Here is a 25,259-nt window from a genome sequence, read left to right on the forward strand (position 1 = left end):
CGCGCGAAGGGCGCAGGCGCTGAAGGCGCAGGTGCAGAGGCTCGCCCCCGACTCCGCGCCCCAAGCCACCCTCCGGGACAAAGGTGGCGGCGGGGAGGGGGAGGGTTGAGCCCACACCGGGAGTTGCGGCGACTCTGCCGGGGCGACGCGGCTGCGGCGGCCCGGCCCTCCGCGCCACGACCCGCTTGTCTGAACGCGCCCTCGGAGCGCGCGGGACTTTCAACTGCCATCCCAATGCTGCAGGCGAACGCAATTTACTCCGGCTTTACCGGTGGGCGAACTGAGGCTCAGGAAAGAGCCTTACCGAAAGCCACCGCCTAGTAAATGGGAATGCCAACTGGTAAGCGGGACCGGGGGCCCAGGGCTTCGTCGCGCGGGTCCTGCCGCTGGCCGCCCTCCATCCTGCCCGGGGCGCGGCAGGGCCGGGAAGCCCACAGCGCCAGGAGCCCCGCGCGGGGAGCGCACCCGGGCCTTGCCTACCGAGGACAGTCCCGCGGGTCGCACAGCCGCGGCTGGGGGCGGAGTCAGCAGACGGGGCGCGCAGACCGGACGAGGTGCCTTCGGAGGACGCAGTGGAGGGGACCCCTGCTCCGAGCTCCCCGCACCCTCCCCGCCAGGACCCCGCGCGCGCGCTCAGGGGCGCTTCGAGTTCCGGTTCCAAGCGCCGCCACCAGCCCCGGCCCCCGCCGGTCCTTGGGAACTCGCGGGGACAATTAGGGAAGCTCCCAACTTCCCGCGGTCTTCCGGAGTTGGGCGCATCAGAGCGCTCCCCCCTCCACCGTCTCTCTTATCCTTAAAAAATTCTGAAGTGAAAAGTACACCGCCCCCTGCGCCAGGAGGTACCTTTGAAACTCAGTGTCCTTATCTGCAAAATGGGGGTAGGATGAGTAATAGATACATAATGGGCGCAGTTAGGTGAACAGATACTATCGTCTCCATACCGAAGAGGAAACTAAACCTTGTAGGAACACTGGGAAGTCACATTAGGTATGATTCGTAAGGAGTTTTCAGAAGCCACAAATTGCGACCCCGGTTAGAGTGGTTGGTTACCTGGCTGTGCCCACCAAGCACCGCAAGTGAATTTGGGTATTTCAGGCACTTGGGCTCCATTAGGATAGGAACCCTCCCCAAACATCATCAACTGGTGGGGGGGGGGGGGGGGAGGGGGTGGGGTGGGTGGGGGTGCAAACCCTGGAAATAATTGCAACTTATAAGCCAGTTTCCACAGCCCATATGAGTCGGTTCTTATGTTTTTCATTTCCTTACCATGTATTTTACTATTTCTTGTAAAGTGAATAAATCCTTTAAAAGTTGGGATCGGGACTGTAAGTTCCTTAAGGGCAGAAGTGTGTTTTTTTAAATGTTATTTTTTATGCTTTATTTTAATGGGTGGGTTTTTAAAAATGCACAGTAGTGATACTTGGTGATACATGATAAAGAGTTGTGGTAAAGGACACAAACGGCATAAAATGAAAAGTCAGATTTGCCCTTGTTTCTGCTCCCGACGCCGCTCCCCAAAGGCAATTATTGCTAATGGTGTCTCGTGTATTGTTCCGGAATTACTGTGGTTGTGGGAAAGGACATAGACTCTGGATCCAGCTGCAAGATTGGACTCCCAACTGGGTGTATTCCCTTCTAGCTGTGATGTCCTGGGCATGTTATTCCCCACCCCCCTCGGGGGGCTCACTTCTCCGTCTACACGGTGGGGATAGCAATGGGATCCACATAGTAGGTGGTTCTGAATCAATATACATAAAGCGCTTGGGTGACACCTGCCATATGGTGAATATTTGGTAAATATTGACTGCTACTGCTATAGACCCAATTCATTCTTTAAAAAAATTTTTTTTAACATTTATTCATTTTTGAGAGACCGAGAAAGACAGAGTACGAGTTGAGGAGGGGCAGAGAGAGACACACACACACAGAATCCGAAGCAGGATCCAGGCTCTGAGCTGTCAGCACAGAGCCCAAGGCGGGGCTTGAACCCACAAACTGTGAGATAGTGGCCTGAGCCAAAGTTGGATGCTCAACCGACCGAGCCACCCAGGTGTCCCCCAAATTCATTCTTTTTAATTGTTGCAGAGTATTCATTGCATGAGTTTATCGTAATTATTTTACCATTCTATTGATGGACAGCCAATGTTTGATTTTTTGCTATGCAAAAAAATTCTGTCATGTAGATATTGTAGACAACACTTCATATCATTGACATACTTATAATGATACATATCATGGTACATACATATTTATACCGATATATTTATAGAATAAAATCCTAAAATTGAATCGTGGAGTCAAAGAATGTATGCAATTTTTACAAGGAAACTCTAGAATTAAAATATTTTTAATTGTAGAAACAATCTCAAAATTAGAGAAATTTGCAACTATCGCACAAAGATCTCCTCCCCTCCATTTGTGAGTTGATGACATGATTTTTCTTTAGTCTGTATTTTATACAAACAAGGGCAATTTCCTCCAAAAATGGTCTAACTGGCAAAATCGTGATCCATTGCCGTATCTCCTCACGAGAACCCTTCCAAATTTCGCCAGTTGTCTCAATAATATCCTTTGGAGCGTAGGATCCAGTTGAGAGTACCTTGATTTCCTACTTTAGCTATTTAGGGGAAACCAGGAGAGGACAGGGAAGCAAAGAGAGAGAGCTCGGCAGTGGCGCTTGGTGGGTTCTGGCCGGGATCTTGGGGCTCGGTTGTTTGTCGTCACCCAACATTCTTGCCTTCCCAGCTTCTCAGGGCTCCCAGCGTGCCCTTGGTGGTACCCTCTGGATCCCTGACATTTTGCTCCTGCCCCTGTGACTATCCTTCCTTGTTCACTTGCTTGGGGCTGGCTTTCTCCTTCTCAGTGCTCTGTGGTTTAATCCTATCTCTTGGTCGATCGATTGATCGATTGACAGAGTTGACCAACAATGTCCTGTTCGTTTCAGGTGTACGACACAGGGATTCCACAATTCTATGCATGATGCTGTGCTCGCCACGGTAAGTGTAGTTATCACCTGTCCCCCTACAAGGCTATTACAATAGTGTGACTGTACCCCCATCCCCGTGACTAACTTATTTTCTAACTGGACCTTTGTACCTCTCACTCCCCTTCCCCCATTTGCCCATCTCCCTATCCCCTCCCCTCTGGCAACAACTAGTTTGTCCTCTGCCTTTGTGAGTCTGTTCCTGTTTTGCTTCTTCATTCGTTCTGTTTAGATTCCACATCTGGTGAAAGCACATGGTATTTGTGTCATGCTGTCTGACTGAGGTCCCTTAGCATAATACCCTCTAGTTCCATCCGTGTTGTCACAAGTGGCAAGCTGTCATTCCTTTTTATGGCTCGTTGTCTGTCTACACCACCTTGCAGAAATCCATCTCAAGTCTTGATGGACACTTGGGTTGCTTCCGTATCTTGGCTATTGTCGATAATGCTGCAGTAAACTTAGGGGTGCCTGTATCTTTCTGAACTAGTGTTTTCTGTCTCTTAGAGACAGAGAAGGGGCGGTGCATACCTGAGGTCACACAGTGGGTTAGGGACAGCTTACCTCTCTAGCAGTGAGCTGCCCACGGAGCCATCAGACTCTTCTGCAATCTGGTTGATGGGTGGACACCAGAGGGCAGTAGAGGCCTCCTCCCCACCTCCTTGTCTTAGGGGTGGCTGTCTGGAGACCCTGCCTTTGCTGGGACCTCGGGACAGGCATGACAGGCAGGGAAGCATTAGGGTCTGGGCCATTCCCGCAGGAAGCTCAACATGGAAGACGGCCTTCAGAAAAGGATCCTTGAATTTCACAGTTGGGGAGACCCCGCCTCTCCAGGGCTAGAGCCACGCAGGCAAGTTTCGCTGAAGCCTGGGCTTGGGCCGAGCCTGATCTCTGCTCATAGATAGGGGGCTCCAGGGGGAAGGAGGTCCGCGGCCTACCAGGGAGCACCCTACAGCATCTCCGAGGTGGCAGGGTCCAGGATTTGTGCTGAAAGGCTGGCTGTCCCCAACCCACAGCCTCTCCCGGGTCCTCTAGCTCGCTGCAGGCAGCCGTTAAAATCCTTCCCTCGCTCTCCCCTGTCTAAATCCTCTGGGCCAGGTCGGCATTGGGTTAGCAAGAGGCAACTGAATTTTGGAGGTGAACTTACGGGAAGGTGAACGCATACGAAACAGGGCCCCAAACCCCAGCCATGTTCAGGAAACCACCTGTATGTTACAGGAAAACATGTTCTCATCAGGTACCGAATGACTTCATTTTTCTTTTACGAATCTGAGAAGTTGGGGAAAATCCCATTTTTTGGAAGCACTCTTTGGGCTCTGTGGTTGTGGGGACCGGGCAGGGAATCACTTCGAGGCAGTGTCACCTGACCCTGCTTCAGTCAGCTCTTCAGTGCACAGGGCCCCGTGACTGCCCCCCACCCCCCACATTTGGGGACCCACACTGACCCTGACCTCTGTGACACACCCGTTTGCTGTCTCCGAGCTGTCCCGCCCTCCCCCCTTGCTCTCTGAGCTCCAGCCCTTGATGGCTCCCCTCCCCTCCCCTCCCCTCCCCTCCCCTCCCCTCCCCTCCCCTCCCCTCCCCTGGTCTGGTCTTTCTCCCTTTTTCATTCCTAGCTCAACACCCCTCCCTCTGAAAAGCATTTTCGGAGCGTCCAGCCCTCCCCACATGGGGTGCCCTCATTCCCTGCACGTTCCTGCAGAACCTCCCCTATGTAGTTTACCTGCCATGTGTGTGGGGACCTGGCTCACGTCTGGGCTCCCCTGCTCCAGTCTCTGAGGGTACTAGGACCGGCATGTTCACTCTGATGTGCCTGGTGCACAGTAGGTCTTTGAGAACTATTTGTTGAATAGACCGGTAGTTAGATGATGTTTGGTGATGTCCTTGATTTTTAAGAAAGATTTTATTTAAATTCCGGTGAGTTAGCCTACAGTGTAATGTTAGCCTCAGGTATGCAATGTAGTGATTCAGCACTTTGCTACGATACCCGGTGCTCATCACGACAGGTGCACTCCTTAATCCCCAGCACCTGTTTCCCTGATTCCCCCCCCCCCCCCACCGACTCCCCACACCTCCCCTCTGGCAACCAGCAGGGTGTTCTGTGTGGTTACGAGTCTGTTTCTTGGTTTGCCTCCCTCTCTTCTTTCCCCCCTGTGCTCATTTGTTTAGTTTCTTAAATTCCACATGTGAGTGAAATCAAATGGTATCTGTCTTTCTCCGACTTATTTCACTTAGCGTGATACCCTCCAGCTCCATCCGTGTCGTTGCCGATGATGATGCCTTGGTCGTTAACTTTGACTGATGGGCATTTTCCAAACAGAGCTCTGCCCCTACCACCCCGTGCCAACGGCGCCCTCCTGGGGAAAGGGGTTTGCTGGGAAGGGGCCGACATTCTCCTCTTGCTTCTGCCGCCCCCCCCCCCCCCAACCGGCCCTTATAGTGTTGGGAGATCCTGGGCCCCAACCCAGCTCAGCCTCCTCCTCCTCTATCTTGAGTTGGGCCGAGGTCGTCCTTGCTTTCTCTCCCCAGGAAGGAGGTCAGAGGGCAAGAAACAGTTTCCTTCTACCCAAAGCCGGACAGGATTTCATTTGCCTGTTCCTACCCCGTGTTCAAGGGTTACAGAAACGTAGGATTCGCAAATTCGTTTAGGCAACGTGCTTTTCCTCATCAGAACACGTAAGGAATTAGATTTTGATATTGCTGAGAGGAAGCTCTAAGCAGCCAGAAAGGCCCAGGCCGAAGAGAGAGAGAAGTCGCCCGAGGAACGAAGCCCGTGACTCTAAAACCGTCAGACCACTCAGGCTTTCGGGGTTCTGGAGGCTTCAGGTCATGTGAGGCACGGGCCAGTGAACACTTGCCTTTCCCTGGACGAGCTCAGGTAGGGGCTCTTGCTACCAGGGGTTCAGGCCCGGAGCAGAAATGGTTCGAACGGAAGGGAAAGAATCCGGGCCATATGGTTGCATGCTCTATCTCATGCCAAGACCCCCTTCCGCAGGGAGGAGGGCCGGTCCTCCCTGAAGACCCGCCGAGTGCCGGGCAGCGTGGGTGCCTGACCACGTGCGTGGGGCGCCTGCTGGCACCACCTGGGCTGAGCAGGTGAGGAAGCCCAGACGCCGGGCCAGTTGTCACCGTCAGAGAGGGGAGACCAGATTGAAGCGCAGCCCGGCGGGGCACCAGCACCGCAGGGGAGGCCACCTGCGCCCGGGCAGTGCGGCCAGAGGAACAGACCAGGACGTCAAAGCCAGAGCCCCTCTGAGGCTCACCTGCTGGAGCAAAGCGCGGGGGCGGCCCGGGGAGCCCCTGACCGTGCACCACGAGGCATCCGGTGGCCGTGAGCCCCGCTTCCCGCGTCACCATGGTTACATCAGGCGCCCCAACTCTCCCCACCCCTTCTTCACGTCCACACTTCGGAGTGACCTAATTTCAGTTTCGACCGCATGAGCCGCACTTCATACTTCACATCACACTCTTGTAACGAATGTTCCCGAACATCGGCCGTGTGGCTAATCTGTCACCCGCTGACTCCCCTGAACCGCTGCCCCCGAACCTCCTCGGGTCATCCCGCCACCAGCCAGCAAGGGCTCCGAGGTCAGGGCCAACCGGAGAGCGAGCCAGAGCCAGGAGCAAGAGCCCCGCGGCCCCTCACCCCGTCCTCCCTCCACTCTGCAGCCCACCCTGTGCCCACTCACCCTCGCCCCACCCTCCCCTATGCCCATGCCCACCCGTCTTCACGTGAACCAGCCACCTGCACCCCAAGCCAGTTCAAATGCCCAGCCCCCTCTCCCAGAGCTCCTGCCCCCCAAGCCCAGATGGGCACACTTGTTTCCTAGAGCACAGATGTGCCTTCGGTCCAGGGCGGAAACCTGATGTCCACCTGCTTCTGTGCCTTCCCTTCGAACTCCACCCTTCCCAAGTTAACCTTCCAAACTGGCTCAGATCCCCCTGCCCAGGAGCATGGGCTAGGTCACCGCTTTTGAAATTATAATTATTATTATTTTAATGTTTATTTATTTTGAGAGAGAGAGATAGAGAGAGAGAGAGAGAGAGAGAGAATCCCAAGCAATCTTTGCGCATTAGTGCGGAGCCCGATAGCAGGGATCAATCCCATGACCCCAGGATCATGACGGACGGGACACCAAGAGTCCAACGCTCAACTGACTGAGCCACTCAGGCACCCCTGAAATTAGTTTTGTAAATGCAGTTCAGGGTTTCGGAGACACTCGATTAGAATTTTCAGGCTTTTAAAGTCATTTAAAAACTGTAATACAGACCTAAGCAACCTAACCCTAACCCTAACGCAAACCTGAGAAATAAATGGCAGGTACAGGTGTCTCTCAGGACATACTGGGAAAGCCAGAGGGCCTCCAGGTGATGCTGTTGAAAGAAATCCGTATCTCTTGACACCTTTGGGCAGCCTGTGCTGATAATCAGACCCAGCTTTTAATAGTAAGGGTGCCAGTGGAGGGTTTCCAGATTAAATTCGGGCTGCCTAGTTAAATTTCAATTTTAGGTTAACAGCAAACAGTTGTTTTTTTCCCCAAGTATAAGTATGTTCTAAATATTTCACGAGACATACTTATTTTTACTAAAATGTTCGGTCTTTTTCTGAAATTCAGGTTTCACGGGACAGCTGATACCGATATCTGGCAAATGTGTGCCACAGCTACAGAGGGAATGCCCTGAACAGGTTTTCTGTGATGCAGCCAGGGCCTTCATAGGGCAGTGGTGGCATCCTGGGACGGGGACGTTTGGGTGGATGAGTCTGAGTTTGAACACCCAGATACCCCAGAACGCTCTGAGCATGAAGAAGCAGCCTCTGGTCCATTTGGTGCCTGGACATCAGCTTCACCTGTCGTAGCTGTCCGACAACAGGATGCCATTCTCAAGACCTGTCGCCGTCTGTCCTTCTTTCCTCTAGGCCAGCGACGAGGGCCAGGTCTCAGCGAAGCCCAAGTGAGGAAACAAAATTCCTGCTCTGGGCGTAAACGGCCTCTTCGTGGATGGGAGCGCAGGTCCCGGCTTGTATATGTCACTGAGCGACAGAAGAAATGTGTGGGGCAGACTGGAAGATAATGAACTGGGTTTATTGATTTGGCAGAGTGTGGCCGTGTCTCAGGATCTGACCTCCCAGCAGGCATACTTGGGAGTTATCCAGATGCTGTAGGTGAGGTGGCGTGCTGAGGCTGTCTCTCTAGAGTGTCGAGAAAGAGCAGAGAGGGTTTGGGCAAGTAGAGATGTGGGAAGGAATCCATCATGTGAGGCTGAAGGCTCTATCACTTGACTATGTTCCCCGGGAGGCCCAGAGGTCACTTCTCTTGCCAAGACAGTAAGGAACACGCCTATGAGGAGTGGTTTTGCATTTCTAGGCAACTCAGTACTGGCTGTGCTCAATGCTGTCAATGTTGACAGTAGATTATGCCGTGGAACTTCACTCCCTAGTGTCAAGGGGTGTCAGGATCGTCAAACAGAGTTTAGGTGGAGGTGCTCAACTGTCAGAGGCAAGGCAGGCAGAGTTGCCATAATGGCAGAAAATCCAGAAAGGCGACCACGGCCCCTTGGCCCATTGGTATCTATGGGGCTGGCTAATAGACCATGGTATTCCTCGGGACGCAAAGGACGAGGCTCCAGCTAGGACATTGCTGGGTTGGTCTATGCGGAAGAAGCCAGGAACTAGTAAAAACAGAAGGCTGATATCAGATGTTGCAATGAAAAATCAGAATCCCCTCCAGTTTCCAGATCGAAACTAGTTCTCAGACCCAGAGCCCGCTGACCCAAGGAGAAGCCGGGCCCCTGGAGGACAGACCTTGCAAGGTCATTACAATATATGCCGTGCATATCCCACATTCCTTCCCCCGGAGGGACCTATGGCTGTTTGGCAGAGTAACTGTGTACTGGGTGAAGGAGGATGCTTGGCCTTAGGAGGGTGACTGGATGCGGACTCTGGGCTGACACTCGTCAGGGAGCCTCCACACTGTCATCAGGAAAGAGGATCCGCAGTGAGTTCGCTTTCGCATAGGAAGAAAGTAGCGTCTCCTCTCTGCTGTCTCAGGGCGATCCTAACTCTCTGATCGGCGTCTTCATAGAATCCTCAGGAACCTTGAGCATGCTTGTCCCACGTACTGATGTTTTTCTAATTCCACCTGGCACATCGGGAGCGGCAGGGAGGCTGGCTGCCCGGGTAGGACATGAGTATCGGGAACTGAAAGCAAATCCTGTGAGACTCGGGGGTGCGCAGCTTTGGGGGGCTTTTTAGGGGTCCAGTGATCTAGAGCATGCTGGGACATGCCTTCTCGGTCATGGCAGGATATTCCCTTCGCGATCCCCACGACAGACACCGAGCCACCAGCGTTAGACGAAACTCTGGATTTTGGAGGCAGCAGATGCCTCACGTGGGAATAGGGCTCCAGTCCAGTTAGCAAGTGACCTGGAAGGCTGACAGGTTTGAGCCGGGCTGCAAGCACGGGAGGGTGCTGAGCAGGTCCGGGCTGTGGTGCGAGCCTCTCTGGTTGGTCAGGGAACCAGAGGAAGGAAGATGGGAGGATCCGAGACGAGGAGCCACGTGTCTCTCCCAAGATCCAAGAGGGGAGTGGGTACCACATTTGCGTTTTTATCTCAGATCGGTGCTCACCAGAGGCTGTCCCCTGCAGAGGAGACGCTGAGCCAGTGGGTGTGCTGGGGACTCATCCTCCGTCAGAGGCCAGCCTCTGTCCCTGGTCACCTGGAGGTCTGCACCGTGGGTCCAGCAGCACGGGCTTCCTCTCGCCAAGGCTGATCTTACTTTATCCGACTGACGATGAGCCCTTTATCCAGAACCATCCCCTGAGAAGACCAGCCAGCCCCGTGGAACTATTTGGGGGTATTTAGTGTGTATTTGGGGGTATTTAGTGGGACCTGGTGAGAGAAGATTTGGAACGTGTGGTTATAAAGGACTTAGGATTTTGATTCTGGAAAAATGATGCTGGACTTCCTTTCCCCGGTTCCTCTATTCTAAAAATAACCTGACCCCCTGAAAATGATTTTGACTTCACCGTGGACAAAACATAGGCTGCAAGAAGGTGGAGGCCGGAGATCTCAGGGCCCGAGGAATGATGTTCGCTGGGTTTTCATTTTATCTGGGTGCCAGAAAGACCTGTAGTCAGAACCTCCAACAGGCAGAGATGAAAAAAAAATCTCAAAAAGCCTACTTTCTCTGGCCAAGAGGCTGGGAAAGGGGAACCCAACAGAGACTCAGTGAACAGCCCCAGCCCCGCTCAGCCACCGGGCTGCAGCAGGCCGGCCGATCTGGGAGCAGCCGCGACTGTCCCGGCCCCTCCACAGCTGGACCCCCGGGGGCCCGCCTGCCTGCAGCCGCAGGAGCCATGTGTCTCACTGCCCTCCGCCTGGTGATGTAAGGATACCTGGGCCCAGTGACCTCTGCCCCCGGGGACCACACCTGCAGGGACGGAGCCGCAGCCCCAGCAGCACGGGAAGAATGAAGCGGACCTAAATGACACAGCGTGTGTTCCAAAAACTAAGCCGTCCTTGGAGCTGACGCCCGCAAGTTCGACCTCAACGGAAGCTGGGCGATTATCTGCTGAAATACATTTCGTTGGGATCAAGTCTCCTAACACGATAACCAGAATGTCTAGGACACAGCACGAAATCCCCACCATACCGAGATCCAGGGATGCCTCTGGGACGGACAAGGACAGCAGGTGGGAGTACGTAGATGAATCCGAGGTCGGAAGGACCTGACGAGGATTTGAACGCAGCTGTCGTAAACATGCTTCATAAATCGGTGTCAGAGAAATGCTTTCATTTCACATCGAGGGCAGTCGATTACAAATCATCGGTCTATAAAAACACCAACAGTCCGAATTGGGAGACTGGATGTCACCCTTGCTGTGTCATCTCGGAGGAGACTGTCAGCCTCACTGTGCTGCAAGGCTGGGGTCGGTTCATTGAGTGCCAGGCGCTCTTCTGTAGGATTTACCCCCGTGGTCACAGTCCATACGCACAGCCTCCCACGAGGAAGGTACCAGAGCTGTCCCCATGTGAGAGGGCACTAAATGGAGGGGCGGGCGTTGTCTAAGATGCACAGTACTTACCAGGTGGAGTAGGAATGCACCTGCCCTACCTTCCTGGCACCTGGCTCCATTCGAGGATTTTAAAGACCCTTAGGACGGTGCTCATCACACGGGGACGTCTGTCCTCCCTGCCTCTCCTTCCTGCGTTCTCACCGTGGGTCTGTCTTTGCCGAGGGCTGGACGCATCTTCCAAGGCTGATCCCCAACAGCGGCAGGACTGGCACACAGCCTCCTGCCCCGGATGGCAGCTTGGGGAGGGACAGAGGGAGCCCTGCTCTAAAGGGGTGGGCGGGCAGGGGCGGGGCCATCATCCTCCTAAGGCCAGCTGGCGTGGGGGCCCACACTCCTGCCCGTGGTGGCCTCAGCTTGCCCACATTTAACCCTGGGACTGCTTCCCCAGCTCTGGCGTCTGGGCTCAGAGGGCACAGGCGAGCCTTCAACAGAATTCTGTGCAGCGTGGATGGGTCCCCCTGCGGCTGGAATGAGGGCCCTGTGCTGAGCGATGAGATTTCCAATGCAGTGTGGATGCCTTCTCTCAGTAGCCCGACTCCCTCCCCTGTACCCACCTCCCCCTCCGGGTTCCCTCCCCCAACCCAGGCCTGGCTGGGGCCTCAAGGCTTTCCGCACGGCCAACAAGCTTCCAGGGAGTTTAACTTCAATGCATAATTAAAGTCAGGGATGTGGTTTCTGCTGGAGGGCGAGCCCCTCACAAGCATGCAGGCGCCCCACCGTCGCACATCTGCCCCTTGGGTGGGGCTGCATGTGGCCCCTGTGGCCCCCGCCCCCGGAGGAGCCCGGCAGCAACAGAGAAACCCCGGAATGCTGGCCCTCTGCTCTCCAGTCCTTCCTTGTGGACTCCTGGGGGCCCTGACTCCTTGGAACACAGGGTCCCCAGCCTCATGCCCTTTTACTGGGAGACTCTCGTCACAAGCCACACTATTACGGGGAATCCGTGGCGACTAGGACCTGTAAACCCAGAACACTGGACATATTAGGTGGCCCTACTCTTCCTCCCTCCCAATCGTGTGATTCAAAATAAAACCAGACTGGGGCGCCTGGGTGACTTGGTCGGTTAAGCGTCCGACTTCGGCTCAGGTCATGATCTCACGGTCTGTGAGTTCGAGCCCTGCGTCGGGCTCTGTGCTGACAGCTCAGAGCCTGGAGCCTGTTTCAGATTCTGTGTCTCCCTCTCTCTCTGCCCCTCCCCTGTTCATGCTCTGTCTCTCTCTGTCTCAAAAATAAATAAACGTTAAAAAAACAAACACAAAATAAAACCAGACTATAGATAAGTTATGGAAATTTAGCACTGGGCCCTCCAGCCAAGTGGCTTTTTTTTTTTTTTTTAAATGTTTATTTTATTTTTGAGAGACAGAGAGAGAGAGAGAGAGAGATCACGAGGGGGATGGGGTGCAGAGAGAGAGGGAGACACAGAATCTGAAGCAGGCTCCAGGCTCTGAGCTGTCAGCACAGAGCCTGACGTGGGGCTCGAACTCACGAACCCTGAGATGGTGACCTGAGCCGAAGTCAGACGCTTTACTGACTGAGCCACCCAGGTGCCCCCAAGCCAAGTGTTTTTATCCACAGTAGTTACTTGAATGCTTTTTTGTTTCGCTCTGTTTTGTTTTTAATAGCAAATTAAAAAAGAAGTCTCATCTCCCGGTGCCCCTGCCTAGCTGGTTGGTGGTCTAAGTCCCCTTGACTTGGCCCCTCGGAGTCACTTCTCAGCAGGCTGTCGTCTGGGACCTGCTGCTAACTCCATCAGCCCCTTGCATCACTTGACTTTCTGATCCCGGAGCGCAGCTAAGGGAGTCCTGGGCCTTCAGAGGGTGGGGGCGGGGGAATGGGCCTTCTGGGATTTCCCTCTGTCCTCAAGTACAGGGTCAAGATCCCTGGCCCAGTGCCTTCACAGCCCCAGGACCTCGAGGCCTGCAGATGCCTCCAGGGACCCACCCACAGCTGCCTGGGGCTGTTCCATTCAGAGCTGTACCCTCTTTCCCAACCCCAATTAGCAGCTACTTCTAGGAAGACCCAACCTCCAACGACTCCCTTTCTGACCCGAACCACCCCCACCCGGGGAGGCCCGGTCCCTGCCTCCCTCCATGGGGCAGGCCCTGGAGGGGCATCCCATCTGGCCACAGCTGTAGGGCGGGGGACAGTGAGTGGGCGGGTGGCCCCGGCGGGGGTGGGGGCTGGAGGGGAGAAGGGGCGAGACGCTATTTCTAATTCTCAGGATGTGAAGGCGTGGGATCTGGGCTTGCCATTTCCCAGGAAACAATGGGAAGCTGGCTGTCTCTGTTGGCAGGTTAGTCATGTCATGGGTTGTGTGGTTTCTGGCGTGGGGCCGGACCACTGTGGCTGTTGGAACACGTGTCCCGGGCTCCAGGCTCCGCTCTATGGAGCGAGGGCTCCGTACAGACTCTGGGAAGGGCTCCTTCTCGCTGCCCGATCACGCCCAGCATCTCCTACCTGCGGGGGCTTCCCTGGTGGGTGTGTGTCCTCTGGTGTCGTCACTCAGCCTAACTAACCCACAGCAAGTCTGAGCCGGGGCGGCTCTGGGACCTCTGTCCCCACACCCTGGGTTTTGTGCTGTCTGGTCTCCCCTGCAGGACTTGGTAACCTAAGGGCTCCCGGCCTGAGCACGAAGCCCGGGCTCTCTTATCCTGGCCTCACGGGGGCTCCAGGCTGTGCACCCCAGGGGCCTCCCTGAGTGCCTTCTCCCTGCCGGCCAGGGGCTGGGCAGGGCACCACCCCCTCTCCAGGCAGAGGTGTGGGTGGAGTTGAGGGAACCAGGGAGGGAGGCTGAGTTGCTCCTGGAGCCACAGGAGTCACGGAGAAAGCCATTTGCCACCTTAGGCCTTAAGGGGCAGAGGAGGGAGTGGTTTCCGGACGTGGCCGGCAGAGTCGCTGTGCCTGCAGCACCGTGGGGCAGGGCACAGTGAGGGCCATGAGCGGGGAGGCAGGGGGGTAAGGACCACGGCCTGGCTCCCCGCGCCCCGGGTCCCGGCTGGCGCCCGTCATCGGCTGAGCCCACGCGGAAGCCAGAAGGCAGGGCCTCAGCGCGTGTGGGCGGCAGAGGTCAGAGTCTGGGACACACGGCAGGATGCAGGGGGTGGGAGGGCCTCCAGAGGGGCAGACGGGGGTCCTGCACAAGATCGCCCCACGTGGCCCTGGGCTTCTGAGTTCCAGCAACCCTCTCGGTCCCCCCCCCCCCCCCCCCCGGATCCTCGGGGGCCCTCATGAGCAGCAGCTGGTGAACTGAGAGGTTGCTGCCTGAATCCCAGGCACCTGACCAGCCTGGCCACGTGAGCTCCCGGGCAGTCACTCTGGGAGCAGCCTCCAGGGCCTGCCCCGGGCCCAGCTGACGGTCACTTGCTCCTGCTACACATCAAGTGACGGCCATGTGATGTTCAGTGGCTCCCAGACTCTGAGCCTTTAAACCACGCACGGCCCTGTGCTTAGTGCCACGTACATGATCTCAGTCCCCACAGCACTCCTGTGGGGGGTAAGCACTGCTATACACAGCCCCATTTTATGGGTCAAGAAACTGAGGCTCGGACAGGATGAGTGCCAGTTAAGTGACTTTCCAGAGGCCACTGGGCAGTGTGGGTGGAGCTGGGGTTCCCACTCAGGCCTGTCTTGGAGCGAGCATGGGCTCCGGGCCTCGGTGATCCTTGGGAAGTTGATGGCTGAAGGCAACTCTACTGATGCCGAATTTGGTGATGATTGGGCCAGACCCCGGGCGGGAGTCACCCTGGGCTCCATCAGGCATCAGGACTCCACGTCTGCCTCTCTAATACCCTTCCCTCCAAGACCCTCCTTCCGCTCTCCCACCACAGCCTGACCCGGCCCCAGCACCCGGGGCCTGGAACGAACCCCCTAGAGAGATTCCCAGTGCTGCCCTTACTCATCCCTGCAGCCAAATGACTCACCTCTCTGCTAGGGAGCTTCTGGCACGCACATCTCCTCATTAGCCTTCCCTGTTCCCCGGGGCCCTGAGTCCTTCGGCTGCGTGGCCTGGTGCTCCGGGGCTCCGTCCGAGCCCTGCTTTGCACCCCGTCCTTGCCACACGCTCAGACACTGGGCCTGCAGTGCTGAGCCCCCATGCGGGCCTTTCCTCCACCTCAGGCTGGCGGCAACTCTGGCCTTGGCACATAGCAGGTGCACGTAGCAGGAGCACCACCCTTCAGGAGCTGGGGAGGGAGAGCGGCACACAGGTCTGACCCTGACGTCTAAGCCAGCCAGTGGCTCCTCCCGGAATGGAGGAAAGAACCAGCGTCCCCAAGGGCCCGTGCCGCAGGAGCCTGATGACTCTGTCCGCCTCTGTCCAACAGCTTCACCGGGCTGGGATCCCGGGAGAGCTTCCTTCTGGGCCTGGGCACTCTCAGCCACCACCCTTTAGGGACAGGCTCCCTGGTGCCTGAACAGCAGGCTGGTTTCTGCTGCCCTCTGCTGCCCTCCATTGGCCGGAGTGGGTTATTGAGGCTGACCCTGCACGCCTGGAGCCCGGGATCGGGTGGGGGGTGCTCGGGATGGTGAGCACAGGTCCAGAGCGACCACACATACTCCCAGCCCCGCGGCATACCCCCATCGGCGTGACGAGACCATCTGCCCCGACCCGGAGCCCACAGTGAGCCTAAGCAACCCTCCCCACCCACTGTGAGGAGCTTGGGTGGCTGTGAGCCTGCCCATCTGGTCTCCGTTAGGGTCTGAGGCACCTAGAAGAAGGCAGATTTCTCCTGAGCAGACCTAAGGGGCATGCTTTAGTGCTTTAACGTTTAGGCTCTTTTGCTAAATGGCTTGCCACGTCTTTAGGTGTCCAGTTTCAAGTTGCTGGTCTTTGGAATCTTACAACGTCTCTGCTTGATTTCCCAGGCAGAACGATTTCAGACGTCTGGATGCTAGAGTCAGCAGCGGTTCGGCCAAAAACATCCCCTGTGTCAAATCTGGAACCACGTTTGCCAGCCTGGGAAGTGAGCCTCTTGAGAGAGCTTCCCCAGTCAGGTGGTGAGAGCCCCTCAGGTGCATCTGTGTGTCCCTGCACACGAGTGCAGAGCCCTGGTGGGGCAGCCGGGGCGGCTCTGTCCCCAGTGCTGCTCAGATTTGGGCACTCGTGCCCTCTGCCACCGTCAGACAAGGGGGGCCGGGAGCTGAGCAGAAGCTTACTTGTGGAGACGAGTTGGTTCCATAAGACCCAGAGAAGATGACAGAATTCCGTAGTCATGCCTCTTTCAGATCTCGTGGGAAGCATTTCTAGTACTCTAATGTGTCATTTACTTTGGTTCCTTTCCTTTGGTACCGTGAGTGTTGATCAAAGCTGACTCCCCGCTTCTGGCCTTTCTAAAGATTTCCCCCCACGGTCTCAGTTGTTTTGAGTTAAGGAGACTCTTCACTAGTATGAACTAGCTTCCTCGTCTCCTTCCTTCCTCCCCTCCCCCATCACTCCCTGTCTCTCCCCCCGCCCCCCCCCCCCCATCTATCTACTACTTGTATTAGCCTGCTTGGGCTGCTATAACAAAAGAGCATAGGCTGAGTGGCTCAAACAGAAGAAATCTCTTTTTGAATAGTTTTGGAGGCCAGAAGTCCAAAACCAAGGTCTTGGTTGATTCTTGGAGAGAATTTCCTTCCTGGCTTCAGATGGTTGCCTTCTTGCTGTGTCCTCATATGGCCTTCATGTGGCCTTGCCTCACTCTGTGTGTGTGTGTGTGTGTGTGTGTGTGTGTGTGTGAGAGAGAGAGAGAGAGAAAGAGAGAGAGAGAGATCGATCTGTGGTCTCTTTCTTCTCATAGGGACACCAATCCTATTAGATCAGAGCCCCTACCCTGACGACCTCATTAAAATTTAGGGACCTCCCTGTAAGTCCAATATCCAAATATAGTCATACTGAGGAGGGTGATGAGGGCTCAGCATATAAATTTTGGGGCAACAATTTCAGTCCCACATCACTACTCCTTTTTATAAGCTAAGAATAAAGTACAGCATTCAAATAATTGCCCCCCTCCCCAAGTCTCCAGGTTAAAATACCTAAGATGCAGGTTGCTGTTAGTTGAGACAGGAGGTTTCATCACACAAGAATGGGAATTTTTAGGGAACGGCTGGTTTATAAGAATCCAGACATGCAGTGACAGCAATATGGCACCAACACAAACTGTAGGCCAAGGGCAACCAGCTCAAAGTCAGCCCTCGGCCCCTGTCTTGGTTTGTGTCCCCTAGAAGGAGACCCTGAGCACATATGATGCAAATAATTAATTTTCAGAAGCCACCCCAGGGAGGCACCTGCAGGGTGAGTGGGAAATGTAGGACAAGGAATTGAGGTGAAAGAGTATATGATCAAGATGTTTGCCCCCATGGGCAGCTGGAGCCCATGCCTGCCTGGAGATGGGAAGGCAGGAGAGACCATACCTCTGAGTTATTCCATCCTGGGTTGAGGAGGACGAGGTTTTATCTATCAGATCCCTGCCCCTTGTGGATTGAGGCTCCTATTTTCAGGAAAGATGCCTCAGACACAGAGTCTTGGGGTTACCAATAAGTAGCCTCCAGTAATGGCTCCGTGTGCACAAAAATGTGGCACTGAGCATCCCTCTGGTATAATTCCTTTAAGTGCTCTGTGTCTTGGGGCCGGTCTGGCCCAATGGCAGGACCTTTACCAAAACTTCCTGCCCTGTGTGCCAATCTCCAGTGCCATGTGACTAAAGCCCTACTCCACCACCACCCCGTGGGAGTGGGAATCCTGCTGAGCCTTTCCCATCCTCCTCCTTGCTCAAGAATTGGCTTAGCTCAGGACCTTCTGTGTTACTTTCCTGACTCTCACTTGTGTCCCATCTCCGGTGAGATCTTCAAAGTATGTGAAAGAAGTTAAAGAGAAATTTAGTTCAAATTTATTTTTTTTTTTTTAAAGAATGGGTTATGATGTTAGGGTCATGATATAGCTACGGTAATCAAGACTGTATGAAATTGCCACAGGGAAAGACTCACAGGTCAATAGAACAAGTGGAGAACCCAGAAATAGATCCACACACGTATGCCCAACTGATACTTGTCAAAGGTGTGAGGGCAGCCCAATGAAGGAAGGCGAGACTTTGCAACAAATGGTGTGAAAGCCAATGGACATCTGTGGGCAATGAGATGATCTTCAACCTAAATCTCACATGTTACACAAAACTCCACTCAAAAGAAATCACAGACCTAAATGTAAAATATAAAATGACTAAATGTTTCTGAAAAAAATATTTTAAACCAGGCCTAGGTGAAGAGTTAGCTGTTTGACCTGACACCAAAAGAAAGAAAGGAAGAGGGGGGCACCTGGGTGGCTCAGTCAGTTAAGCGTCTGACTCTTGGCTTCAGCTCAGGTCATGATCTCATGATTTGTGGGATCGAGCCCCATGTCAGATTCTGTGCTCACAGTGCAGAGCCTGCTTGGGATTCTCTCTCTCTCTGCCCGTCCCCCAACTCGCATGCTTGCTAGCTCTCCTTCTCTCTCAGAATAAATAAATAAATATTAAAAACAGAAAAAAAAGAATAGAAAAACAAGAAAAAAATGGATAAATGGGATAAATGGGACGGCATCAAAACTAAAAAAAACTCTTGCTCTGTGAAAGAATCTGTTAAGAGGCTAAAAAGAAAAGCAACCCACTGGGGAACATACTTGCAACAAAGGATTAGTATCTAGAATATATAAAGAACTCTTAAAAGTCAACAGTGAAACAAACTAAAACCCAAATAATCCAATTAGAAAATGGGTTAAAGGCATGAACAGACATGTCACCAAACAGGACACACAGATAGTAAATGAGCACGTGAAAAGATGCTCAGCATTATTCATGGGGCGAATGCAAAAGAAAACCACAAATGACATATTTCTACCTGTAAGAATAGCTAAAACAAAAAATTGTGGTATCATCAAATGCTGGCAGGGATGAGGAACAACTAGGCCACTTAAGCTTGCTCGCGGAGATGTAAGAGGGTGTAACCCCTCTGGAAAAGAATACGGCAGTATCTATCCTACAAGACTAAACATGCCCTTACCGTAGAGCCCTGCAATTGCACCATTGGGCATTTCTTCCAGAAATTGGAAAACTCGTGTTCACACAAAAAATCTGTATACAAATGTTCATAGAAGCCTTATTTGTATTAGTCCTAAGCTGGGAATAACTCAGTGTCCTTCAGGGGGTGAAATGTTAAACCAACTCATGCGTTGATATCTTGAAATACTTCCCAGCAATAAGAAGGCAAAAGCCATTGATACACATAAAGACCTGGGATAGGTCTTAAGGGAATGATGCCGCATGAAAAAAGTTAGCCTCCAAACATCACAAATCGCATGATTCCATGTAAATAGCATTGCTGCGATAAGTTTATAGCAGCGGATAGACGAGTGGTTGCCAGGTTATGGAGGGGGACAGGGAAGGCTGTGGCTACAAAAGGGATCCTGTGATGGAATTGGTCTGCCTCCTCAGCGTGGTGGGGGTCACACGAATCTATACGTGTGATAAAGTTGCACAGAACTAAACACACGCTCACACACATGCACACACACATGAGCACATACATAGCTGGTAAACCTGAATAAGGTCAACGAATTGTAGCAAGATCACTTTCTTGGTCTTGGTACTGTTCTATCGTCATACAAGATGCTGCCTTTGATGGAAGCTGGGTAAAGGACATTTGGGTCTCTTCGTAGTGTCTCTTAAGAGCTACATGCGGGGGCGCCTGGGTGGCGCAGTCGGTTAAGCGTCCGACTTCAGCCAGGTCACGATCTCGCGGTCCGTGAGTTCGAGCCCCGCGTCGGGCTCTGGGCTGATGGCTCGGAGCCTGGAGCCTGTTTCCAATTCTATGTCTCCCTCTCTCTCTGCCCCTCCCCCGTTCATGCTCTGTCTCTCTCTGTCCCAAAAATAAATTAAAAAAAAAAAAAAAAAAAAAAAGAAAAAAAAAAAAAAAGAGCTACATGCGATTCTACCATTACCCGAAAGGAAAATATTAAAACAATGAACGAGTTGCAGAGAAATGAAACCTGGTGACAGCAGGGCAGGACATCGTTGTCTACAACCAGAAGTAATGCAAACATCTGTCAACAGGTGGCTGGGTACACAAAGTGGGGTAATTCGTGAAAGGGAATGCTAGCGTATCCTCAGTAAGAATGACAAACCGATGACGCGCAGAGCAATCTGAGTGACTCTCAAAGACATTACGCTGAATGAAAGAAGTCGGACACAAAAGCGAACAGGGAGAAATCCGATTTGGTTTGGGTAAGCAGTTGTCTGGCGCTGAGGGTGGAGGTTGACTAATAAGAGGCACAGGGGGCCCTTTTGGAGGCGATGGAAAGGTTTTATATCCTCATTGAGGTGGTGGCTACGTTGTAATTCATCAAGATGTACTCTTCAGATACACAGGTGTATACATTCATCAAAAACCACTGAAATGTGCATTTAAAGGAGCGCATTTTATTGGCTATAAATTATAACTGATGACAACGGTTTTAAGTCTGAGCGGGAGTGTTTCAGTCCAGCGGCTAGAGCTGGTTCTGGTCGTCAGTTTTAGAGCACAGTTTCTCATGTGCCAGTTGACAACTGGATGAGATTTATCTCTTAAAACATTTCTCTGCATTTAACTGATTTCAGCTGGGCCCCAACCATCCCATCCACTATGACCCAAGTGATTAATCACTAACTTATAAGTCCCCATGGAGGGGCACCTGGGCGGCTCAGAGGGTTAAGCATCTCACTTCGGCTCAGGTCATGATCTCATGACTTGTGGGTTCAAGCCCCGCGTCGGGCTCTGTGCTGACAACTCGGAGCCTGCTTCAGATTCCGTTGCGCTCGCTCTCTCTCACTCTCTCTCTCTCTCTCCCCTGTTCACGCTCTGTCTCTCCCTCTCTCAAAACTGAATAAACATTAAAAAAAAATTAAAAACCAGAGGAGGGGCTTGCTGTTGTGGGTATGGAGCCATACCACTTGGCTCTCCCTTCAAGGAAGAACTTTCTGGAAAGTGGGTGAGTTTGTGGGGAAGCCTCCAGCTGCAGCACCTTTAGGACCCTGAAGGGGTGTGTGGGCCAAGGCTTCTCCTTGTCAGCAGCTCCTGGCAGGTTCTGGGCACAGTGGAGGATAGAGGCTGGTCCTTCCTACCCCCGCAGGACCTTCTGAGGGCTGGTCCATGTGACCCTCTTCCTCCTGGCTGGTGTCAGATAGCCTCCATCATGGTGGTTCTGAGGCTGTCTCCTCCTCTACAGCCCCCTCCCCTCCTTCTTTCACAGGTGTTGTCCACAAGAAGGATCTCGTGTCGTGGCCTGTGCCTCCCAGAAGACCGAGGGTCACAGATGTACTAACCTCTTGTTTCAGCCTGGATCCAATCAAGACAATAATCCACGTTGCTGATTTCAGATAGAGGATGCGATGCAGGGAAGTGTTTCCACGGTGATGGAGGGAGGTAAGGGGTGAAATACAGAATGGTAAGGCAATCAAGACATCGACAAGAGCAGGAAGTCACGGTCCCCTCTAGGACTAGAGGGTCAAAGGGAGGAGGAGGAGCTGTTTCTGGAGCCCAGGATCTCCGGCCACCTGATAGATGCTGGAGTCACTTCAGGCATGTCAGGTAGGAGACGAGACCCCGGGAGGATGACTGGCGGGTCCCTTCTAGTGCAGTTGGGGACCACCTAAAACGGAGAGAGGGAAGTAGAAACGCCCAAATCCCTCTCCTGCCTGTCGGCCTCTACCAATGTCTCTGCCTGCTCCCACAAGCTAGAAGACGACAGGGCCTGGGAATCCTATTTCCCTTAAATCAGAGCAGAGGAAGGAAAAGTCAGGATACGAATCTGAAAGGAGCCGGGACATCTTCCAAGACCTCATCCCTGCTAATCTGCCCGGAGCCTCATTACGAGTCTATGTAGATGGTGGCTGGGGGGACGGACAGACGGGTGGGTATGCGATAAAGCAAATACCGCGAATTATTAATGGCGGAACCTAGGTGGTGGAGATATGGACATTCGCTGTAATATTCTTTCACCCTTCCTGTATGTTTGAACATTTTCATAATGATGCATCACTGAAACAAAAGGACCCTCCTTAAGTAACATTTTCATCTTTCAGGAGGAAGAGGCAGGTGACTTTCTCGGTTCCCCGTTTCTCCCCGAGCCTGGTGGCACGGCCCTTTCTCCATGCTGAGAGAAGAACGAGGGGCAGGGTGGCCCCCACAGATGTGCATTCGGGTCTCTCTCAGTGGGGCTGGAGGCTGCACGGCCAGGGGTGGGCTTCAGTCTGTGACATGCCACGGGTGGTTCTCCCATTGCTTGACAACTTTTGAGTCAGTCACTCACATTGAAAAATCTGGAAAATTCTCATAAAAATCCCCAATCTCCAACCTCTCTTTGAAAGAGGAGATCCACCAGCGCTGGGCCTGCATTTCCCCACTGCAGCAGGTGAATGGAGTGCATCCAGCTTGATCGTGCCCTCCTCTGTCCGCCACGGCCTCCGCTGCTCCCTCTTCCATCTTCCCTGGCCCACTTTGCTCACTGTGATTTCCTGGCTGGTCCCTGAAAGCCTTGGCACTTAGGCCACTGGATTCATCAGAACACTTACATTTATAATGCGCTTTTTACAACTCCTGATTTGAGGCCACATTCCTCAAGGTGCATTAATCCACGAAGCCCCTTTGTGACTTGCTGTTTCCAGGTACGGGCCCCCTCTATTTGCTTAAAACTTTAAAATGCGTTCTTTTATAAAGTAAAGGCCTATTTTTTATGTTTCCTCAGCAGTAATCCCCATAAAACCAAGAGTTTGGTGTGCTCAGCAGGGTTCCTTCCTGATAAAATAAAACGTGCTTGTGCCGAAAGCCTCGGGATCATCTCTTCCGCTCGGTGGCACGTGGGTTCCACTCCAGGCCATGCCGACTGGATTATGCTGAGGCTGATTGTCAGAGAGACTGACCCTGCTTTGTTCACTCTCTGGCAGGGCCTTCCCTGAAGTACACTTTCCCCACCCCTGGCCATTTGTCCTCCTGGGGACCCAGGTTGTCTTCCACGTGACTCTGAAACCCAGAGGACATGGCATGGCTTCTGAAGTCCTTCCGTCTCCAAGACCTGCCTGGTGCTTGCCCCTCCTGAATTCTGCATCTTTAGTGCTTGCTTGGATTTCAGTATGCCTTCAGTTTGCCTAAGTACATCCAGATTGATCCAGAAGAACCTTAACAAGTTCAAACTGTAAGTTCTTCTTCAGGGATGGGGTGTGTGGTGTGAGGTAGGATCCTGTGGAAGAGGTGGACAGGGGCTGGGGCTGGGAGGGTTTGCTCTGCCACACTAAGGATCTGTTGAGGTCCTTGACTATTAATGATTTCCCTCTCAAGTAACCTCATTACTTGTAGAAATTATCATGTTATTCCAACAAAGTTGGAAAGAAGTATAACCACATCAACAGCAAGAACACCGCCCACATTTACTGAATGCTTACCACGAGCCCAGTGCGCACATGATTTAATTTAACGGTCACAAGAACACTACGAGGGAGCTAATACGACTTTGGCCACTTTACAAATGAGGAACGTGACATTCAGAGAGGTTAAGTAACATGACTAATGCCCCACAGCTGGTAAACGATGGAGCCAGCCATCCAAGCCAGGTCCATTCGACACCCATGTCCACACTCTTGACTTGCTGCTTACAGGCATTTGACACTGAGTCATTTCCTGTTCGTTTGATGAGTTAATCCCAATCCCTTCCACCTTCACTTATAGGTCAAGTGGTTTTGTTGTTTTTGGATTTCTCTCTGGTTTCTCCACCTTTGTACTAATACGGCACCCTGAATTGGGCACAGTGTAGTGAAAAGGCTACACAAATCAACTTGCCCAATGTGGTCAATTCTGCCTCCCACAATGATACTGTGTGTTCTCCTCCACTAGGTGGGAACCAGCAGGGACACACCAGCAGCCTCCACCCTGGAGAGGAATGAGTTCCTCTCCCTTCTGGCCAATACTACAAAATACTCTGTAAAGAGGACAGGAGACTGGTGTCCTGAAGTTCTTAAGACTTCATCTTCTGTAGCTTAGTCATCCCCACTGAGTCTTAGAGCCTGGAGGGCCCACAGATTCTGTGGTCTCCACACCCAGCCCAGGAGCAAGCAGGAGGCTGGGGAGGTCACACTGCCTCCGGCAGAGGCTGTCACCATTTACACACCCACCCGCAGTGAATGGGAGTCTGCTTGTGCCCACTGACACAGGGACCATCCTTAGAGGACACAGAGGATGGGGCAGAGGCCATGAGGGCTTACCAAATAGTCACCTGCTCCTCCCCATTTCCAAGCTTTCCTTGCAGTCATGCTGGGGTCATAGGACTAGTTCTGGCTGATGTGCAGAGGGATTTAGAAGTCACTGTACTTTCTCCAGCTCTCTCCCTTTCTCTCTTTTCCTCTGTCATGCCGACTTTGAAGTCCACAAATTTCAAATGATGTTATCTAGTCCTGCTGAGGACTGTGACCTGAATGAATGTGGTCACTAGTCTTCAAAGATGGCCTTACTGAGCCATACCTCCTAATGTCCACATCTGTTGTAGTTTGTTTGAGCTGCTATAACAAAATACTCTGGTCTGGGTGACTTATAAATGACAGATATTTATTTCTTACAGTTCTGGAGGTGGAAAGTCCAAGATCAAGGCACTGGCAGATTCAGTGTTTGATGAGAGCTTTGTGCTTCATAGATAGCTCTCTTATATAGAGGTGTCCCCCCTCCCCCATGGTGGAACAGGTGAGGAAGCTCTCTGGGGTCTTTTTTATAAGGGTACTAATCCCACTCATGAGGGTTCTGCCTCATGACCTAATCACCTCTCAAGGGCCCTACCACCAAAACCATCACACAAGGGATGAGATGGTTAGTATAGTGATATCCTTGTGTAGTGCCCCCCCCCATACTGACTACGGGCTGATCCTCTGACTCCCTTGAATCAACAGAATGTGGCATAAGTGATGGTCATTTAGGGATACAAGTCCTAAGCAGGCCTGGCAGCTGATGTTTTCCCACTTGGGGAGCCCTGAGATGCCACATGAGAAGTCCAGCTACCCTGTTGACCTTACTAAGTAAACGGGGTGACGCCTGGGGCTACATGGAGAGAGAAAGGTACTCAGCTGTTTCAGTGTTCCAGTGGAGTCCACTGTCCTGCCCATTCCTCCCAAGGGGCCAGACACTTGAGGGAGCCATTCCAGCTCAGTCGAGGCCCTCGATGACAGTATCCCCAGCCA

At 53.0% G+C, this 25,259-nt stretch overlaps 1 long non-coding RNA gene across 1 annotated transcript; it reads left to right on the top strand.

Annotated features, from left to right (window-relative positions):
• The first annotated feature begins 21 nt into the window (after nucleotides 1-21).
• On the top strand, nucleotides 22-22,866 carry LOC131495308 (uncharacterized). Its single transcript, XR_009253882.1, has 3 exons — nucleotides 22-340; nucleotides 21,293-21,465; nucleotides 22,125-22,866. It is a non-coding gene; the product is annotated as an uncharacterized LOC131495308 (long non-coding RNA).
• Nucleotides 22,867-25,259: the final 2,393 nt, after the last annotated feature.

The sequence above is a fragment of the Neofelis nebulosa genome, chromosome 2, assembly GCF_028018385.1.
Source record: "Neofelis nebulosa isolate mNeoNeb1 chromosome 2, mNeoNeb1.pri, whole genome shotgun sequence".
Classification (NCBI taxonomy): Eukaryota; Metazoa; Chordata; class Mammalia; order Carnivora; family Felidae; genus Neofelis; species Neofelis nebulosa.